At 42.8% G+C, this 21,817-nt stretch overlaps 1 protein-coding gene across 5 annotated transcripts in view; it reads left to right on the forward strand.

Moving 5' to 3' along the window:
- The first annotated feature begins 1,011 nt into the window (after window positions 1-1,011).
- Window positions 1,012-21,817, forward strand: part of sulf2b (sulfatase 2b) — a 124,418-nt gene continuing 103,612 nt past the window's right edge. For 2 of the 5 annotated variants that reach the window (XM_056732780.1, XM_056732781.1), the window contains exons 1-2: window positions 1,012-1,456; window positions 19,647-19,749. The gene's annotated coding sequence lies outside the window, so the exon portion shown is untranslated. Of the gene's footprint in view, window positions 1,457-1,832; window positions 1,981-19,646; window positions 19,750-21,817 lie in introns of those variants that run through there. The other 3 variants (XM_056732776.1, XM_056732778.1, XM_056732777.1) reach the window with 3 other exon arrangements.

Genomic DNA, 21,817 nt, shown 5'->3' on the forward strand with positions numbered 1-21,817 from the left:
TGTTTGTTTATTTTATGAAAAGTCGGTTCATGTTCCCACCTCCTTTCTTCCTTACTTGGAACTTTATTGCAATTATATTTTACATTTTTAAACCCGTATGACTTTCTTTCATCTACCTAATCCAAAAAGACAAAGAAAAACGGTAAACAAAAAACACTAGTCCCCATTTACTTATATTGCACGGTATGAACGCAAAACCATTGAGAATTTCTCAAAATATCCTTTTTTGTGTTCCACATCACAGACCGACTGTCACAGCTGTTCGGGTCCCCATAAATACTTGTGGTGGGCTTGTTTAACTTGGGCCACCATTTAATTTAGTTCTGTCTAGTGGCTTTTTGTAGCTTAAATTTTTGATGGTTTGCGCATTTCTGTGATTTAAGATTTGGCCATCTAATGCAGTGCTGCTCTGTTTCGGAACTGATAAGCACTCAAAATGACCCCCAGCATTGTGGCGAGTTCTGCAGGGGCGAGCACTACTCACTATATTCCTCAGAAAATATAAAAATCTAGTCCTTTCTTTCGTCTCCCTTGATAACTGAAATCCTGGAGTTCTATTCTGGTCTAAGTTAAATCTGTAACACGAAGCCTCGGAGGCTGCCGATAACCTTACAGGTTCACCATGTACAATTTATATCACCCTCTCATAGAACATTCTCGCCCTTGCGTCCTCAGGAATAGAAGAAATGGGGGGAATAAAAATGTAGAAAGAAACTTGACTTTAAACTTGGCCTATTCTCTACTGATAGAAGTTGGTGGACTCATGAAATTGCTTTTCTAGCTAACCCACACTGCTGGGGTAACTTAAGCATGGTTTTATTATAGTTAAAGTGGAGCTATACATTTTCAGTGCAAATAACACTGTCAAACTATGTTCACTGTAGTTAAACCATTGTTAAATTGCTCAGAAGGAACCACATGAATAACCATGAATACTGCAAGCTTTCTTCTTTCACGCGCGCTGTATGTAAGCCCCGCCTGTGTCGCGCTGTGCATTTGTGTTCACATTATTGGGTACCAGCGGTCCGTACAGCCTCTCTTTAGCCCCCCCAGCCCCGTCGCTCGCTGACTGACGGAAAATGTTAGGAAAAGCGAAAGAGGCAGGCGTGTTTTAGCAGATGCCTCCTACTGTCCCGATTCAGCCCGTTTACTGCCTCTCGTACAGAGAGAGAGGGTGAGAGGAGAGCGCGCGGAGTTGTCCAGGAATTTGAAACCGCCTCATTCGAACTTCTCCGTCTTCTTCCGTGTTTAAAACTGTCTACCCAGCCTCTCTCCGTCTCACTTCGCCGTTGACAGTCACTCGCAAGTTTGACAAACTTAACAGCTGTAGACCAGCGCGACGCAACGGGCACAGGAGTAGAGAGCAGAAGGAAGGACCCCCCCTCCCTCAGACCCCCTGTACCGCCGGACCGAAGGGCACAAACCGCCACCTGCTTCCCCTGCAGCTGTGTGTGAGGTAGGCTACTGTCCCACATGTCCTATTTTTTCACTCTCCCACTACTTTAAATACCGCGATTTCAGTTTCTTTGTCGTTCATTGCACTTTCTCACACTTAGAAGCAGTTTGCGTGCTTCGTTTTGGGTCGCGTGCGCGTGAAGAGCAACTGTCACTTTTTCACATACTTCTACAGTAACGGTATGTCTGTCTGCGTGCGTGACTGCGTGTGAGCGCGCGGGCGTCGCTGTTATTATTAGTTCACTGTCAGACTGATTGACTGACTCCAGTGTTTCTGAAAGACAGGGAGGGTCGGAGTTACACCCTGTTTGCTCGCCAGACACCCTCGTGTGTCAAAACAGAGGAAACCTAGTGTTGATAGCTTTGAGACATCGTGACTAAGAAACAGAGGACGTCAAAACACGTCACTTAAGTTCAAAGGCATCACGCTTATATTGCGAATCAACACACGTTGTGTTGAGGAATGCGGACCAGACTCAGAGCAGTGCTACAGTATATTACACGAAACAGGGCTGGTTTATAAAGGTAAAACATTTGATAAGTATTGTACATTTGCGACACGTCTATTCTGTATTATTATATAGTTGATTTATAGAATGATTGTGACCAAAAATTGTGCTATGTTTAAGCTCTTTCAAATGCACCTGTTGCCTACTGCACTGAGCTCATTCTGGCTGTGCTCTTAACCAACTCTGCAAAGAGCAACCTAGGATGATTTTTGTTACTTTATTCAGGGAGTGAGGGGGATATAAATCAGACTAATTCGGCTCTTATACATTTTGTTATCAGTTTTGAAAAAAAAGGTTTTAAACTAAGAGAATTGTGGAGTTACGTAATGCAGAGGAAGTTTGATATATGGTTCACTCAAAGAATGGTGTTAACCGAACAACAACAGTACCCATTGACTTAGTTTTGTGTCCATACAATAGAAGTAAATGGGTTACCAACATTCTTCAAAAAATCATCTTTTGGTTCTGAAAGAAAGTCATACAGGTTTGAAATGACAAAACTGTGAATAGATGAAAACAGAATCTTCATTTTTAATTTTTTGTTCCATCTGATGAAAGAATAGCATTGAAAATCGAATTGAAGGCCTCGCACATTTAAAATGTAAAACTGCAGAATCTGAGCCTTGAATACATTTTTTCTTGTGTGTTTGTATGGACGATTATATTGACGGTTTCATCTTAACAACATAAACATACCTTACTGCGCATGCACACTTTTGTGGCCCCTACTTTACGGTACACATTCACAAACGAATAGAGTGCCAATAGATTATTTTAGATAACAATCAGAAGAAACCGAGAAGAACTGTTACCTTCTAAGCTTATATCTCCAACATTTAGAATTTCGACTGCAATACCAAGCTCCCCCTTAAGATGTAAATGTTCCTCACCGTTCGTTTAAATGCGACCATACTGCAGAACCCATTCAACCAATTACAACAAAATTCAACAAATCGTTTATTTCATACAATTAAAAAACAATAAAATTATAATATGCCTTAATATAATATTAACATGAATTAAATAAAATAGAAATAGTTCTATAATTAGACACTAGCTAAACACAAACCGGAAGTTAACTGGGGGTCAGGCGAACGCGCATCCGATGAAACGGTCTATAGTTATTGTGATAGTTATATTTATAGTTATTTCATCTTGTTGTGAACAGGCCTTGAAACTGAGAATTGTTACTGTCTTGAGAAAACATTTTTAGTTCAATTTTACTGTAGCTTTTCACTTAGTGTATCCATCTATGTGAACAGTTCAGTAGTTCCGTAGATTCATTCAAACAATCCCAGATACAGTAACTTTATGGCTGATTCATTAAAAAAATTGACCTTAAAAAAGAAACATTTGCTTCTCCACTACACTCATACAGTAGTATAAAAATGAAGAAGTTTATGTTGTATTTTTATTCCATCTATTATTATCACTTCTCATATCTTATTACATATTGTGATGAAATTTGGTTTTGTTTTATATGTCTATCTGTCAAGTTGTGTTGACCCCAAAAAAATGCTTAAGCCCCTTTGTTTTCCACTGAAAGAGGAAGTAATAAAAAATACACTGCCACCGCTTAACTAACCATCATCTAAATGAGCTGTCGACTGATGATTTCAGTTTCGAATAAATGTTCAATTATTGTCGCTTAAGCTTAGGGTCATATCAAGCGTTCTTTGATAAGCGTGCGAGTGTGTGTTGAGTCGGAGGGTGTAACAGCAGCAGTTTGAGAGCTGGTGTCCATGTCTTTACCTTGGCAATGTGTTCTGGAGTGCCATGTTGATTTTGGGGCTCTGACAGTGGTTAGCCTGCAAATGCTTAGCCGATGTTTACTCGGTTTGCTTACATTTGGTCAGTAAATTCCCACGGTTTTGACAGGTGGCTAGGGGCGACCAACAGATTGTTAGCTTATGGTTGAACTCTTTCTTTCTTCTTCGTTATCTTTTCTTTTCTGCTCTATTTCTCTTCTCTTCCCGCTGTGCCCTCACAGACGTGGTGGGAGTGGAAGTTTCACGACAGAAGTAACCGTTGCACTCAAAGCTCAAGCTCAGGCCGATGTCACTGGAATGGAACGTTCTTGTAGGCGAATCGGGCGATTGGCCGTAATGCCCAACGACCTCTCTCTATTTTACTTTGTAACACCAGATTATAAAGATGCCATGTGTTGCAAGCAGATGTTTGAGTTCCCTTGAGTGTGTATGGGCCGAGAGTTCTTCACTAACAGTTCACATAAAAGATTCAGATTGAATTGACTAAAGGGGAAAAATACTGTATATGTAGACTATCATAAATATTAAATACATGATTTACGCCAGTGAACCCCCATTTTACACGTTGTTTTGTTTACTATCAAGGCTTTCCCCAAAGTACAGGCTGTGGTTGTATCAAGGTCATTCACAAAGCTCATGTTTGACCTGTGAACTTCCCACTGGTACAAATGCCATGTGGCATATTGACAGTTTAATTCTAAAGATGGAGAAGATTGTGAAATCAGCATATTCTGAAAGCTGCCTGATGACAATGAGTCATTTCTTTTCTATATTATTTTGTCATAGTGTTTTACTTTTTATTGGCACCTACTGTTTTATTGCTCATGTATGACATATCGCTTATTGCTTCCTTAACTCTTTGTAAGTCGCTTTGGATAAAAGCGTCTGCTAAATGACTAAATGTCTAAATGTAAGTATTTTCATTATGACTTTTTCCCACTGATGTGGTTTATTAATCTCTGTCCTTCATTTTAATCTCTGTCCTTACTGCTCATGTGCTTTCGAGTCTCACCCAGTGGCTGTTTGATGTGGTCTGTACTGAATTCTTCTGCTGCTGTAAATAGGGCACTGTGTCTAATTACTCACACAAACGCACTTACTGTAAAAAAGGCTGTTGAGACACACGCACACACACAATTTTGAGAACCTCATAAACACACCGTAGATGCTAGTGTGCACATGTGGTGTATTTGTAACAACATTTCCTGTTCCTCTGATGACTGTTGAAATTCTCAGAGAGCATTTAACATAGAGGAACTGCTTACATTTTCTTATGTCGTAAAAGCTTTCATCAAAGTGACTTACAAATGAGGGAGCATTTAGCATATTCCCTTAAAGGGATATTTCAGGAAGGAAACAAAGTGTCCCCAATGTTTTACTCCACCTTCAAGGCATCTTAACTGAATATTACTGCCTCTTGAAGAATAATGCAGTCATAGTATCATCTACACAGAGTCATAATACCACGTATCATTTTACTTTATGATAGTCAAATTTATTTATAGTTTTGTCTTGAAGATTGCGATAATCTCAGCCAAGTGCTTGAAGTTTTTTATTCTTGCAGGACTGTTGCAAAAATATACTGGGTGTTTGCAGTCTCTTATGATCCCAGAATGTTAGAAAAACAATTCTTTTTGAGTTGCATTAGATTTCTTCTACTGTACATGCAGTCTTCTTGTGTAACACCGGGTGCAATAAATAAATAAATAAAGTGATCAAAGATTGAGTGAGGGATTTTGATCTGTAGTACAAGTACAAACCAGAAATTTTAGCATCGAATTGACAGGTGAGACGCAGTGATCAAACGGTTGCTACAGGAACTTATTAACAATGCATTTATACAAATAGATTAGTGAACATGTGTGCAGACATGCATGTGTATAAGATATCTTAAGATTTCTGTAAAGATTCATGTATAATTCAGCAGCAAAGCTATCATTTCCAACTGAGTATTTTAGAGCTGAAAGTGAGCAAAGTACAGCTGTGTACCGTAACACACACACGAAAAGCAAAAACATGTTAAATATTTCAAGAGGGAAAGCGCACTAACACACTGATGCACATGGACCTTGAAGGTCATCTGAGGAAAAGATTGAGAAATGTGGGAGACTGGAAAGAAAAGCAGACGGCAAGATCACAGAATATGATAGATCTGAAGAGAATTTAAAGGGACAGTCCACCCAAAAATCATAATTTACTATGTCATTTCAAACCTGTATGACTTTAGTTTTTTTTCATAAAAGAACATATTTTGAAGAATGTTGGAAACCGAACAAAGGCCATACCTAATGACTTGAGTTGGTTTTGTGTACAATAGACGTGAATGGGTATCGCTGTTGTTCGTCATTCTTTACAATGTTGTCTTTTGTGTTCTGCAGAAGATATAAAGTCATAAAGATTTGAAATGACATGAGGTTGAGTAAATGATGCCAGAATTGTTATTTTGGAGGGAAAGTATCCCTTTAAAGAAGAGGGATGGGTGGAACTGTGTCTTTTTGTTTGAAAGGGTTTGAAAGGCCTCACTTTTACCATCTATTACAACCTGTTCCTCTTCTCAGTCTTCTTGTGCTTTCTGGATTCATACGATCTTCTCATCCAACACATAATCCTCCTGCGTCTTTTTCTGAAGCTCTTCAACTTGCCACACACAGTCCAAAACAAGAACCTTATTCAACTCCTACGGTTTCCCCCAGTGACATGTACTGACTGTAACTTACTTTCTTGAGAGTGTGCTAAAAATATTCTCTGCAAAGAAAGGGTACTGAGACATGTTTTGATGAAAAAAAAGACATTCTCATTGTCATTCTGCCGTGGTTAGATTTCCTCAAAATCCTTTTAAATTTGCACTCCAGAGATTTAGCCAATATCTCCTTTACTGTATGTCTCCTTGTTGTGTGCTAATTTTTACCCCATTTTTCCGTGACTTACTCTGACCGACTGTCATGGGCGTACAGTAATGTAGTCATGTTGTTCAACGCAGCTGCAAAGGTCAACAATCCTCCAGTTAATTCAGAGAAAATAGCTTTAAGGAAGAAATACAATGCAGTGGTTTATGAAATAAGACAAACAGCAGTTGGGAAGACAGATTAGTTATTTCTGGCGTTATAAAATACTGTTATAAAGAACAAAAACAATTCTATTTAAATTTTATCGAAGTGGAAATTCTTGTAATTCTGCAGCACATCTTAGACAGTTTACCATTCCCAGACAGCATATCTTAATTATTTAACACACAATCAAATAGGGAATGACACAGATCTGATCATATGCTGCCGATACCAAGTTTGGTTCTAAACCAAAAACATACAAAGCTCATTTTACATACGGGATGGTAGCTTGCTGCCGGCTTTTTGGGGTCATCCAGGCAGAACAGATCAGGCTTGATCCTGGATTTCAACTTCCGAAGAGGGAGGCGATGCTTTGGGTTTTAGGAAACAGGACCTTTATTCTACTTTGTTGTGTACACAGAGTGTGCAGGGGAGGAAAAGATCTCGACTTTTCTTGTTTTAGGATTGAAGGGCACAGCAGGTAGCTGGAGCTCTGTATTCAAGAGCTCTTCGCCCCTGTAAGACTGTTTGCTCAACGGCATGTGAGTGTGTGTGCGTGTGTATGTGTGTGTGTGTTTAATAGCCATTGTTCCTGGAAGCTTCTTTGTGGGATTTTGTTTTTGATGCACTGTTGGTTGATTGCTGCGATCTCAACACGGTTTCTAGTAATTTCTGATGATGCCATATGGTTCTTCACTTACTAGATTGTTTCAAAATTGATGAATGGATTTATCAAAGATTTATTTCTTGTACGTTTGAAATTAACAGTGTTTTCTACAGAAACTCTCTCACAGAAAGCTTGTTTTCGATAGTCTTGGTGTCACAAGATTTTTTTTGTTCCGTTGATTTGCAAAGGCGGCAAACCAGAAACGCATGTTTATGCGAAAAAAACACATTTTGTTTTGTAGTTTTATTAATATCTTAGATTTTTCTTACTGTTCATGTACATTTTATATTCATTTTTTGGCAATTTTGTCATTTCATGATTTATTAATTTTTCATATTGCTATACATGTTAACAAATTTTTACATTAAATGTTTTGTTTATTTTTTTGCTTTTATTTATTTACATGACTTTTATTTACGTTAGTTCAATGTTCTAATAAATAATATTTGTAGGCTGACATTTAACAGAACATTTTTAATAGTTTTTAGTTATCTATAAATATCTTGGTGTGACTGCAACATTACACTTAACTCTAAGTGAATCTTGGAAAAAATCTTCCTTGGATTAATGGATCTTTTGTGGTTAATTGTATCATTTTATGTTCTGCAAAGAACCTGCTTATCAAGAGCCATTTTGATGTAATGTTCACAAAGTTTTTATAACAGCAACTTTAACGTCACTAACAAAAAACTAAATTAACCGGAATCCTATTTTTATCATTGTAGCCACTAAATTTTCTCTGAACATCTAAAAAAAACATGATGACAGACTTAAACACATAGGTCCAGATTTAACAGCTTGCGACAGTGCAAACGCCTCATTTGCCATAACAAAACTACTGTTGGTATTTGATAAAAACATGCAGTGAAAATTAGCACTGAAAAGACGTGCACAATGCTTTTTTGTTTCCGATCTTTCTGTAAATCGATTTTTATGCGTTGGTCAATATGGGAATAAGATATTGTGCCTGTGTTTTTAATGTGAGCGTTGTCAGTAAATCAACTGCCAAATTTTAACTCCCATTACGCTGTTCAGTAAATCCAGCCCATCGTGTGGCATGTAGGTCATAGTGGAAAATGGGTGTTTACTGTATGTTCTGTACTGTACTTTGAACATTTTGGATACTCAGACATCATGATGTGACTATAAGCTCTTTGCATCAGTCTATTATTTTCTGGGTTCTTTAATGCGTCATAAGATTCTATAGAGTAACAGAAAAAATATATTGTTGAACTCCGTTTAAGTTCTCCTATGACATCAGTGTATTTGAAGGTTTCTCTAGCACTCGATTTGAAGGACACCGTGGTTGGCATTAGCAGGTCGGCTTAAATGTTCCCAGAACAGAACATCGGGACTTGGCTGTATGCCCCTCCACACACAAGTTCACATTGCTGGTCTGTTCCATGTTTGTCAAAATACTTCATGCTCAGTATGAGGTACACACTCATACCCAGTTCTCCAGTGCTTCTCTCATTGACTCTTTCAGTCTCAGATCTTCATGAACCTGAGAGCTGAGTTCTCCATTTTCATCTCGTAGGTTCCACTGGATTGTCGTGTGCTGAGTCAGTCGCCACATGTATATTGATGTGCATACCTGCATATAGTATGTGCTTGTCTTTGCATGTGTTTTCAGTACACACCCACTCTCTGGCAGAGAGAGAGAGCGGGTGAGAGCTTGCTGCATGTTACTGTATGCAAAGTCAGAAGAAATGGACAAACAGTGTGGCAAAGACACCAAACGCCTTCATTTGCACATTTATTCTCAGGTTCTTTGAAATATTTCAGCATGTAGGGGATAATGTGCAGTCAGCCGGTCATTATCGCTAAATAAACCCAGACACGGTAATCAGAACAGAAGGTTATTTAAGTAATAAGATACAAGAGCTGTACATACACCCACCTAACAACACCCTTTAATCAGGAAAATATAGTTGCTGACATAGTGAAACGGTACTGTGAATCAATAATAAAGGCTACGGGTGATGCACAGACACGGTGAAATGGTGAACAGGTTTTTCGACTTCCAGCTTTATGGATATCACATTTTGAATTTAAACCTGAAATGTATGTGACAGAGAATGTTTTATTACAGATACATTGAACAGTCTGTATGTTTCAAAACGTTTGTTGATAATGTCTAGACATAAGAAAAATATCAGTCTATGCACATGTGGTGACTGACCAATCAGAATCAAGTATACCAATGTAATATCCCGTGAAAACCCCACCGTGCGTTGATAGACATATTGTGTGTGACATACTGATGCCTTGACAAAGAGCCTTCTTGATCATGCCAGAAAGCACCTTGAATATTTAATCTTGAGAGATTCTCTCACTCGTTCTCCTTTCTTCATCCTGTCATGGCTTTAAGCCACCTTGTCAAGTCGGTCTCCTCTCTCTCTCATTTCACACTTCACTGCACTCACTCTTTCCTATCTTTGTTTATCTCTCTTCCTCTTTATTGGCCCTCAATCCTGCCATTTTTGTCTTGACGGGCCGGCAATTTAGCTTTACCAGTGAAACTGTATCGCACGATGCAGGTAGATAAGCCTGACCTAATACGGCTTTATGTAAAGTTGATGTAATTTAAGTCATTCTGCTTAATGACGTTAGGTCGAGTAGGGTTCCGGTTTATATCGGGTGACGCAAATTTTCTGAAAGCTGTGTGAAAGGGTAATTGTGCTGTTCATTAAGTTTCCACATGTCAGTTTTAACAAAGACAGGGAGAATTATCAGGGTGAGTGTTCATTTATAAATGTGTGTGTGTATGTATACAGGATTAGCTTTACTTGTAAGTGCCTAGTTTTGAAGGAAAGAATTAACTTGCGGGAATATTTTAGGGGGTCTTTACCTGTAAAACGGCTCACAAATCAGCCAAATCATATTTAACCTGAAATGTAATAATGACAACAGAGTTGTGTCAGAGGAAGGTTTATGGATAGAAAATTGTATTATCCTGGTATGAAAACAATGAAAGTCTATGAGATGTCTTCACTAATATAGTCCAGTGGAATCTGTAAGAGTGGCTATACTTTGTGGCAGAAATTCATAAGGCCCAGGACAAAATCTGACGCACTAAAACACATTTAGCTGTGCCAGAGGCGTGAACTAAACAGCAGATGTAAAATAAATTATGATTAACGGAAGAAAGATTTGTGAATAATTGATTATTTGTGGAAATCGTCTCGGTTACATATGTAACCTCGGTTCCCTGATGGAGGGAACGAGACGTTGTGTTGAGAGACGACTGGGGTTTGATCTTGAGAACCTATCATCTCCGAGAGGAATTTCTAAACGCCAATAGGATTGGCGAATGGCCCGCCCACGCCAGTCTCCGCCCCGTACATACGGGTATAAAAGGAAGATGGCGGCGGTCATTCACTTACCTTTGTGCTGAGGAACCTGAGAGAGTGTCTCTCGTCACTGCAGCGGGTCGGCGCAGTGGTGTGGCATGAAGACACAACGTCTCGTTCCCTCCATCAGGGAACCGAGGTTACATATGTAACCGAGACGTTCCCCTTCAGTCGGTCTCTCGACGTTGTGTTGAGAGACGACTGGGGAAGAATCTACACACGCCACGGCACTACGCCGCATTACGACCTCTAGCGGGGCGACAGTGACTGGCCCTGCGAGTCAAGACTGAGCGCTACCGCGAGATGTAATCCTCCAGTGGATTCAGTATCAGACATACGAAGAAGCTTCTACTGACGGTCATCACGGAAGGTGGCGTTACCCCTGTAACGAGGTCCCTTCCGGGCCGCACTGGGAAAAACACTATTCTTCTCTTGAAGAGTGTGTTGCGGAGCCCACATCCAGCCACGAGGGGAGGTACATGTGGAGGTATAAGGCATGGTCTACCCATAGGGAGAGCGCATGTCGGAAGTGTCAACCCGATTCCGGGGACAGTAAACCCGGTGGAGAGCCACCGGTGGGGAGGTCACCAATTCGCCAGAGGGGAATACGTGAAATCTTCATACGGGACTACCTATAAGGGAGTCACTACGTATGGGGCACTAGTCCAAGTATAGGGGTTCGCCTAAATAGGGGTAACTCTACCAGTACTGGACCTGGTTCCAACAGATCGCTCCGCCCGATCTATTACCAATGCTGTGCTTAGTGATGGATGGAATGCCTATGCTTCACCCTAATGGGGGAATTGCAGGGAGGCAGTTAGCGCACGTTACTCACCTGAAGAGGGGAGAAGGCGCTTTCGCAGGTGTACGTCCGGGCCAGATGCCGAGCCCCTATCCCAGCAGGACACGGGCTGACACCTGTTCCACTCGGAGGTCGTAGAACCTCACGAAGGTACTGGACGTAGCCCAACCCGCAGCTCTACAGATGTCTGCCAGGGTGGCACCCTGGGCCAACGCCCACGAGGAGGCAATACTCCGAGTGGAGTGTGCTCTCACTGCAAGCGGGCATGGTTGGCCCGTGGACTGGTACGCCAAGGAAATGGCATCCACAATCCAGTGTGCCAGCCGCTGTTTGGAGACAGCTCTCCCCTGATGCTGTCTTCCAAAACAAACAAAGAGCTGCTCAGAACTCCTAAAGTTCTGTGTGCGGTCAATGTAGAGGCGCAGAGCGCGTACAGGACCCAACACATGAGAGGTCGGGTCTTCCTCCCCGGAGGGGAGCGCCTGCAAGGTCACCACCTGATCCCGGAAGGGAGTGGTGGGGACCTTGGGCACGTAACCTGGTCTGGGTCTCAGGACAACGTGAGAGTTACCAGTTCCAAATTCTAGGCATCCCGGGGACATGGAAAGGCCCTGTAGGTCCCCAACCCTCTTGATGGATGCGAGCGCCGTCAGGAGTGCTGTCTTCATCGTAAGATGAGGAAGAGAGGCATCTCCGAGGGGCTCAAACGGGGCCATAGCCAGGCCCTGTAGGACCACATTAAGATCCCAAGAGGGTACAGAGCGCGGTCGAGGTGGATTCACCCTCCTCGCACCCTTAAGGAACCTGATGATCAGGTCGTGCCGACCAAGAGACTTACCCTCCACGAGATCGTGATGAGCGGCAATAGCGGCTACATACACTTTCAAGGTGGATGGGGAGAGGTTACTCTCTAGTCTCTGCTGTAAGAAGGCCAGCACTGACCCGATCGGGCAATTCCGCGGGTTCTCTCCAAGGGAGGAACACCAAGACGAGAAGAGACGCCACTTATAGGCGTACAAACGCCGCGTGGTGGGGGCTCTAGCCTGCATGACCGTCTCTTGGACTGCCAGAGGCAAGCCACTTAAACTCTCCTCGTCCCGTCCAGGGACCAGGCATGGAGATTCCAGAGGCCCGGATTGGGGTCCCAAACCGTGCCCTTCCCCTGCGAAAGAAGGTCCTTCGAGAGGGGAATCGGCCAGGGGGGAGCTATCATCAGAGATATGAGGTCTGGGAACCAAGGCTGGTTGGGCCAGTACGGCGCAACTAACAGGACTTGGTGCTCCTCTACCCTGACCTTGCACAGAGTCTGTGCAAGGAGGCTCACTGGGGGGAAGGCGTACTTCCTCTTGTCTCGCGGCCAGCTGTGCGCTAAGGCGTCCGTGCCGAGGGAGCCCTCGGTCAGGGAGAACCAAAGCGGGCAATGGGTGGAGTCCGGGGAGGCAAACAGGTCTACCTGTGCCCGCCCGAACCGCTCCCATAAGAGCTGGACTACGCTGGGATGGAGTCGCCATTCTCCACGGGGAGTCCTCTGACGAGAGAGCGCATCGGCTGTCTGATTCAGGTTCCCCGGGATGTACGTGGCTCGCAGGGATTTGGTCACCTGCTGACTCCATTGGAGGAGGCGTCGGGCTAGTTGCGACATCTGCCGTGAGCGTATGCCGCCCTGATGGTTGATGTACGCCACGGCAGACGTGCTGTCCGACCGGACTAGCACGTGTCTGTCTTGCACTAGGGGCCGTAGCCTCCTCAGTGCTAGATGAACTGCCAGCAACTCTAGGCAATTTATGTGCCATCGCAGTCGGGGGCCCGTCCACCGCCCTGCTACTGCGTGCCCGTTGCACACTGCCCCCCATCCCTGCAGGGAAGCGTCTGTCGTAACTACGACGCGCCTCGAAACCTGTCCGAGCGGAACCCCCGCTCGCAAGAAGGACAACTTTGCCCAAGGGATGAGGGTACAACGGCACCGGGGCGTGATCGTAATCCGCCTGGTGCCGCGGTGCCACGCCGTCCTCGGAACCCGACTCTGAAGCCAGTGCTGTAGCGGTCGCATGTGCATCAACCCGAGCGGGATTACCCCGGCTGAGGATGCCATGTGCCCCAGGAGCCTCTGAAATAGTTTCAGTGGGACCGCTGTGGCCTGCCTGACCTGTGTCAGGCAGCGAAGCACCGACTGTGCACGCTCGGTAGTGAGCTGCGCCGACATGCGGACAGAGTCTAGTTCCACCCCGAGATATGAGATGCTCTGCGCTGGGGAGAGCTTGCTCTTCTCTCGGTTGACCTGGAGGCCCAAACGGTCTAGGTGCTCGAGCACAAGATCCCTTTGCGTACTCAACACATCTCGCGAGTGTGCCAAAATAAGCCAGTCGTCGAGATAGTTGAGTATACGCACGCCCTGTTCCCTGAGGGGAGGTAGGGCGGCCTCGGCGAGTTTCGAAAAAACCCGCGGAGACAGGGCCAGACCGAAGGGCAGGACCCTGTACTGATACGCCTTCCCCTCGAACGCGAACCGTAGAAACGGTCGGTGTCGAGGAAGAATGGAGACGTGAAAGTACACGTCCTTCAGGTCGATTGCCACGAACCAATCTTGGTGTCGAACTGACTCCAAGATGCGCTTCTGAGTCAGCATCCGGAACGGTAGCTTGTGCAGGTACCTGTTCAGGATGCGTAGATCCAGAATAGGGCGCAGCCCTCCTCCTTTTTTGGGGACGATGAAGTACGGGCTGTAGAACCCAGAGGACATCTCGGTTATGGGGACGGGCTCGATCGCACGTTTCGCCAGCAGGGCGGCGACCTCTCTCCGAAGCACGGGGGCATTCTCTCCTCGTACTGAGGAGAACAGAATGCCCCGGAATTTCGGGGGGCGCTTGGCGAACTGGATCGCATAACCGAGACGGATCGTTCGATCCAACCACTGTGAAGGGCTGGTATGCGTCTGCCACGCAGCCAAGAACCTTGCCAACGGTGTTAGAGGAATGATCTCCTTCACCGTCCCTGGAAGAGGTGGTTCGGTGGGTGGCAGAGCGGTCACCTCGCACCGGGACGGATCCCTGGGAGGTTGACGGCTCTGCGGACTTACCTGTCTGATGGCGCTGGCCGACGCAACGTCGCGTGGAGGTTGAAGTCGTCCGCGCCGTCCACCCTCGCCACTGCGCGCCGAAGGGTGCTGTGGGAGAGAAAAACCCAGGGAGAACAACTCTCTTAACGAGGAAGTGGGCGCCGGGCACTTTGTGGAGACGCGACAGGCAGCGCCTCGTACCGACTCAGAGGTGCACCGCTACAGCACGCTCCACCTGGGGGATGTCGACGTAGCCTCGGGCCGCCCCGCCATCCAGGGAAGTCACAGCCGCCGAGCCCACGAGTGTAGAACGCGCCGAGAAAGGTGCATTCCACGACCTCGTGAGCTCCTCATGCACTTCCGGGAAGAACGGCACCGGGGTGGTTTGCGGTTTTTGGCCGCGACCCGTACCCAGGTACCATTCATCAAGCCGCGAGCGTTTCGGGGAGGGCGGGTTAACGCACTGCAACCCGATGCTCACGGCTGCCCGGGCAAGCATGGCCGACATCTCCGGGTCGGTCCCATCACGAGCTCTACCGCCCGTGGACAGGAGCTCGGAGAGATCGTCCCCGTCTGATGCCAGTAGGCAGCTGTCCGATGCCGCGACAGAGATTTCGTCATCATCCCTCTTGCGAGTCTGCCCGCTATGGAACGGTCTACCGCCGTCCATCGGGGACGCACCAGGTGAGCGAACTGGGGTATGGGCGGTTCGCCGAGCCGGAGCTGGCGAAGCGACATCCATAGCAGTCCCCATATCACCCCCGCTGCTCGTCGAGGCGGTCGACTTCGCCGAAGCGGCAGCCGAACTCGCCTGAGAAGCGAGCGGGTTGGCGGCAACAGTTCCGAAAAACGTCGCCAGCCGTGACCGCTACACCTTGATAGACATGTCCTCGCAGATAGGACATGTCGTATCACTGAAACCTGCTTCAGCATGCTTGACGCCCAAACATGTGACGCAGGTTTCATGGCCGTCTGACTCGGGAATGAGTCTGCCGCACCCAAGGACACAGCTGCGAGACATGCTCAGCAGCTGGGAAATTTGCTCTTTTTAGAATAAGGCTCTGTGGGAATTTGCCGGGAAGTCGAAGGGAAGACCGTCACACCAGGGGATCCGCTGCTTCCACGTCGCGCCGGCAGGAGAAGAAAGACTCTCTCGAAGAAATAAGTTTGACACATGTAGTGCAAACAGTTCCGAAGAACAAAAAGGTAAGTGAATGACCGCCGCCATCTTCCTTTTATACCCGTATGTACGGGGCGGAGACTGGCGTGGGCGGGCCATTCGCCAATCCTATTGGCGTTTAGAAATTCCTCTCGGAGATGATAGGTTCTCAAGATCAAACCCCAGTCGTCTCTCAACACAACGTCGAGAGACCGACTGAAGGGGAAATACAGTTTACCAGACTCACTTTGAGAAAAAGACTGATGCAATAAAGGTTCATTATAAATGAAAGAAATAAAATGTATAACTTCTTTTAACTACATTTAACTTAGTTTGGGTTTTGTTTTATGCGGCTCTTGTTTGTCGATGATGATTAATATAATTTAATTAGGGCAACATTGATTGGTTGGCATGAAACAATACATCATCGTCAAGGAGTATTGAAAGGCCAATCCGATGAAGACCTGGAGACTTGTATTAAATTCACCATGACAATTCTTGCTTATCAGCTGCATTTTGAATAATGAAGAATTGAATGAAGCTCTGGAAGTGAGATAGAGGAAGTCTGCAAATTGCAACTGTGAAAGTAAGCCTCCAATTTGCAATCCCTAGAGATGCCAAATGAAGAAGTTTATTAAGAACATGGAATCAAACATTCTTTTACACAAAACATAAATAACACAAAGTCACAAGAAATAGTCATGTCCTATTTTTCAGTTTCAAGAGAAAATTGTATTGCTTAAACAAAGCTCATTAAGGGTTATACCCTGTCAACCGACAAAACTTTGAATTATAATCGGTTCTACTGTTGTTTGTCGCATCATGTCTGGTGTAGACTCGGCGCAAGCTGTCATCCGACCGTTCTCTTGGATGTCTCCTGAACTCTAGATTATTCCTTATCGATGGTTTCATCAGACGCTCACAAATCCAGATTGACACCTTGTTGAGATCTCTTGAAACTCTAGATAAGACACATGTGAGATGAATTGGGTGTTTTAAAATGTTTAAAACATGTTGTGTTGTCTGCACTCTTCTGGAAACTGAAGTGACCTTCAAAAAGACAATGAAAGGCAAAGAAAGAGAATATTAAATGGGATCAACTAGAATGAGAAAGATAGAATAACTTAAATGGCTGTCCATTTAAGTCATTAAAATAATTGAGATTGTGACTACATCTTCCATAATTACCCAATGTCAATTACAATGTTATATTACCATCTCCCACTCCAAGTGTATTCTAGTTTCTATTTTCATGTTTATGCAGCTGTGAGCATTGTAACTAAATACAAACATGTCTGTTGTGTTTAATTTAGTCCACAGGGCTTAATCAATGAGCGAGATTCAAGTTGTGTGATGCACACAGAATATTCAAATTCATATCTTATTTTTGTTTTCAGTGATAATCTTTGATCATTTACTCACTTTTATGTCATTTCAAACCTGTATGACTTTCTTCCTTCGGCAGAACACAAGAGAAGATATTTTAAAGAATGTTGGTAACCAAACAACACTGACACCCATTGACATCCATTGTATGGACACTAAACCAGACATTTCTCTTTTTTTGTGTATTCCAGTCATATATAGGTCTTGAACAAAATTTGGCGGAGAACCACCCCTTAATGTATTTTTCTTTTCGTCTTGTGATGTAAACTGTTACTGTACATACCGTATAATCTGCACTGTATAATATAAAATATATAATCTGCATTTCAATTCGAGCAAAATATTCAACATATTGTCATAATCGTGCAGCCCTAGAGGAACATCCTCTGCAGGGACCTGTAAATATAAACAGTTGTCAAATGTTAGCGATATCTGATATGTCAGATCTGTAAATGACTTCAGTACACATGTTTAAAAGAATGCCTCACGCTGAGGCTTGTGTGTACATGAGTTCACGGATGTGTGGCTGTTTATGTGTGAAAGCAAAAGGAAAAAGGAGAGCCTGGGGACAAATCTAAACCGGGTGATGGTGTGTCTGTCAAGCTGCGTGTCTACTTGTAAATGATTGTCGTAAGGATGCGAGTTTACCTTTCACCTCATAGCACCCTCCCAAGAGATGTTATCACAGTTGTGCATGGTGTGAACCGTTTTTTTAGCCAGTGAAATCACTTTCAAGCATTCGTGCAACCTCCGTAAGCATTTAGCGGGTTTATTGTTGGGTTTGTTGAATTTATTACCAAGGGTACAAAGAAAAGCAGCAGGTTTTAATTCTTGCATGTTGTTCAAAACAGACATATAAAATGTATTGCAAGTGTGGGTGCTTATCTCTTTCCCCTCCAGCCTTAAAAAAAACAAGTTGACATTTTCAAAAAAATTTGATGGCTGACAGAACATTTTCTGTAATTTATGGACAAACAATATATCAATGAAAGAACAGAGTCCCTGCTTTCAAAGAAAATAACTGTATTCTTTTATCTTCATTTGTTCTTTTTTTATCACCCTTTAGACGTGGGTAGGTTTCTTAAAAAATGCATCACTTTGATTAAATAGCTGAGATAATTAAATTGTTTTGGTCAAAGTATCCACCCAGATTACACTACAGATTAAAAACAGATAAAATATATACGTTCTAGGTTCAGAGATTCTGTACTTTTTCCAAAGGTGTGTAACAGCACCAATAACTCGTCTTTGGCGGGGAACTTTTTTTTTTAATGACGGGATAACTCATATGGGTCTTCTGAAGCAAATCGACACGTTCTGATGCTTCAGTCATCTCTCGAATTTGCGTAGACCAGAGGCTTGAAAACCAAAACTGAAGTGTTCGTCACTGCAATTTACAGCATGCCTGCGTCCTCTGCAGGAAAAACAAGCCTAAGGTTCACTCGCATCCGAGAAATGAAGGATTCACTAGAAGTTTATCCATCCAGAAATTGCTACGTAATATTTGGATGTTGAAAATGGTTGCTAGGGTGTTGTTGAACATGTTGCTATGCATATAATGGGAGGCTGGCTCAGGGGGGGTTTGGGGTGGTCTTGGGCAATCAGATATCCTGGATGGGCAACAATAATCATGGTTCACTTCATGCACAATTTTTAAAATGTTCAATGAAGTTGATAGATCATTATTTAGTAGATAGTACGAATAAATAGTATTTAATTTTTTGTTTGTCAGCTAGATATTTTTGCAGGGGCCCAAACGGAGCCCATAGCCTACAGTCTTTTCATGAAAATGATATTTTTATATTTTGATTTTGATGAAATTCAACAGACATTGGACCGGACTGACCACAATACATAGAAATGATAGTTAAATGAAAATTTGAAATGATTTTTCTGCAGCTGAATATGCTGCCATAATTGTTAATACTTTGCTGGGTTGTCCCTTATTGTCTATTTACATTTTTCTAAATAAGGTCTAAATATTAATTGTTTTCTTTCAAACGTATCACTTCACTTCAAATTATTTAAACCGTTTGGATTACTTTATGTTAAATAGATACTTTTTGGGGATTCAAAAACTTGAACCCATTCAATGGCATTGCACAGCTTGTAAGAGCCTGAGTATTCCCTAATATAACATAAGAAAATTATGGAGTAATGTTCAATTTCAGCTTTTCCTGTAATTCTCTCAAGGTCAAACAGGGCCTTTTCTGCCCGACCGGTGGCATTGCTTGTTTGTAGATAGTCTTATAGATCCAGAGAAAATTAGCCTTCGTGTTCTTATTGACTTCTGTCTCACTCTCTCTCTCTATCTCTCGTTGATCTATATGTAATGCTTTTATTGTTCCATAGCCCTATGCTAATCAGTAATAGTTTTTATCCATATGTGACTGATTGCCTGATTTCGTGTGTGTGTCTGTGTGTGCGTGCGTGTGTGTGGTTAGGCACGTGAAGGTCATTGAGCTGATTGCTCTGGTGGGATTTCTTCAGCGTGGCCTGTGCTGTTGATCCTCATCTGTTTTCCCCTCTCTCCTCATCCGTTCAGGGGTAAGTGTTGATAGGACCATGGCTGTTTTTTAAATAAGATCTGGCAGTTGTGTTACATGTCCCTGAGATTGGATTTTGCCAAACTAATTTCCAATCTCTCCCTCTTTCTCCCTCTCACGATCTTTCCCTCACTCGATCCGTCTTTCTCTCATATCACTTTGGTTTACGGCTATGGTGCATTGATCAATGAATCTCAATTTGAGATAAAGGTTTATTTGTTTAAGTTTACACAGGATGGAATGGAGAGAGGCGAGATAATCATGGTGCGGTCTATAGTGGCATTCAGTAAAGCAGCTCTACTGGACTGCTCTGGCAGGGTTTAATTGGGTGCTTCAAAGGGCCCAGGAATCAATCCGAGAAAAGGGATGAAGAGAGAATGGGAAATAGAAACAGTGAAGGAATAGCGGATGGTATTAAAAGTGGGCCGCCTGAAGGTTGCAACTCTTGAATTGAATTCTGAATTTAAGGGGGGAGGGACAGCCGGACATTCGGTAAAACCAAATGTCAGGTTAAAGCCCTATCAGGCTTCTATTCTTGGAGAGGACACTGTTCTGTAGAACACAAATTAAGACATTTGGAAGAATGTAGGACAGCAAACATTTCTGGTGTGCTTTTTCCTACTTTTCTCCTACTATGGTAGTCAATAGGTGTTGAGATCTGTTTGGTTATCAGCATTATTCCAAATATCTTTTCACTTCTATTCTTAGAGAGGACACTTCTTCAAGGACTGTAGCCTCAGACGCATTTGGATCCTTAAGCCGTATTTAAAAATCTATGACTGTTATTGCACTTTATACAGAATATCATATCAGGCATTTATTGTAAGAGAAATATTTAGCACAAATTCATTTCTAAATGAAAAATTATAAATATGCAGTTAAAAATGAAATTAAAGGGATAATTTACCCAAAATACTTCATAATTTATTTACCCTCTTGTCATCACAGACATGTATGACTTTCTTTCTTCTGCAGAACACAAAAGAAGATATTTTGAAAAATCTCGGTGACCAAACAACAATAGCCCCAATGTATAAACCCCTGAGCCTTTCTCAAAATATAGAGAAATAATCAAATACTGGTTTTGAATGACATGTGGTTGAATAAATGATGACAAAAAATATTTTGGGGTGAACTGTTTAGACACATATGAAAGCTTGCACACACACTCACACACACTTACAACAGTTTGATTACAGGCAGGGGCTCTGGTTTTCTTTTTTAAACTGCCCCATGGCTCAGCGGTTATCAGGTTGTCTTACCGGACTCAGTAAGTGTCTTAATTATTAATGTTAGTCTGGAGGCCTCGGCCGCACCACAGAACCCCCCCAAGGCTGGACATGTATATCATCCAGACAAAGAAACAATATTATAAATGTATCGACAAATTTTTTTTTTTTTATAAATGTTACCCTTTATCTTATCTGTAATAATAAATAAATCTATAAATAAATAATAATAAATCTAAATTAAGCTTGAGCTGTTCCTTCGTGGTTAGAGATCCAGACAGCTTCCTACTTATCATTTTACATTCACATCCCTCAAAGTTGTAATCCATAATTTTGTTTGTTAAAAATAAACCAAATCAGTTATTGAGCAAACACAAAACAATCTGTGTTCAAAACGATCACCATCATGATTCACAAGCTTATAAGAATGATTAATAAATTGAGCTGTCAGGTATGATTTCGCAGAAAACGTCAGTTTGATTTAAAAACACCTACAAATGTGTATATAAAATGACCTGCAATTTCATGTTTTAAGATGGGAGGACGATAAAGAGCGAAAAGTTACAGATTATTGCTTTAACTTTGACTGACATTACATTTCCCACAAAACACAAAATAATAAACATGTTAGGCTGCATGTAATCCACATGACCTTCATTAATTATGCTTTTGACAAAATAACCTAAAGTGATAGTTCACCCAAAAATGTAAATTCTGTCTTCATTTACTCACATTCGAGTTGTTCCAGATGTGTATACATTTCTTTGTTCTGATGTACACAGAGAAAGATATTTGGAATAATGCTTATAACCAGACCATTGTAGGAAAATTACTTTCTAA

Source organism: Triplophysa dalaica, chromosome 20 (assembly GCF_015846415.1).
Source record: "Triplophysa dalaica isolate WHDGS20190420 chromosome 20, ASM1584641v1, whole genome shotgun sequence".
Taxonomy (NCBI): Eukaryota; Metazoa; Chordata; class Actinopteri; order Cypriniformes; family Nemacheilidae; genus Triplophysa; species Triplophysa dalaica.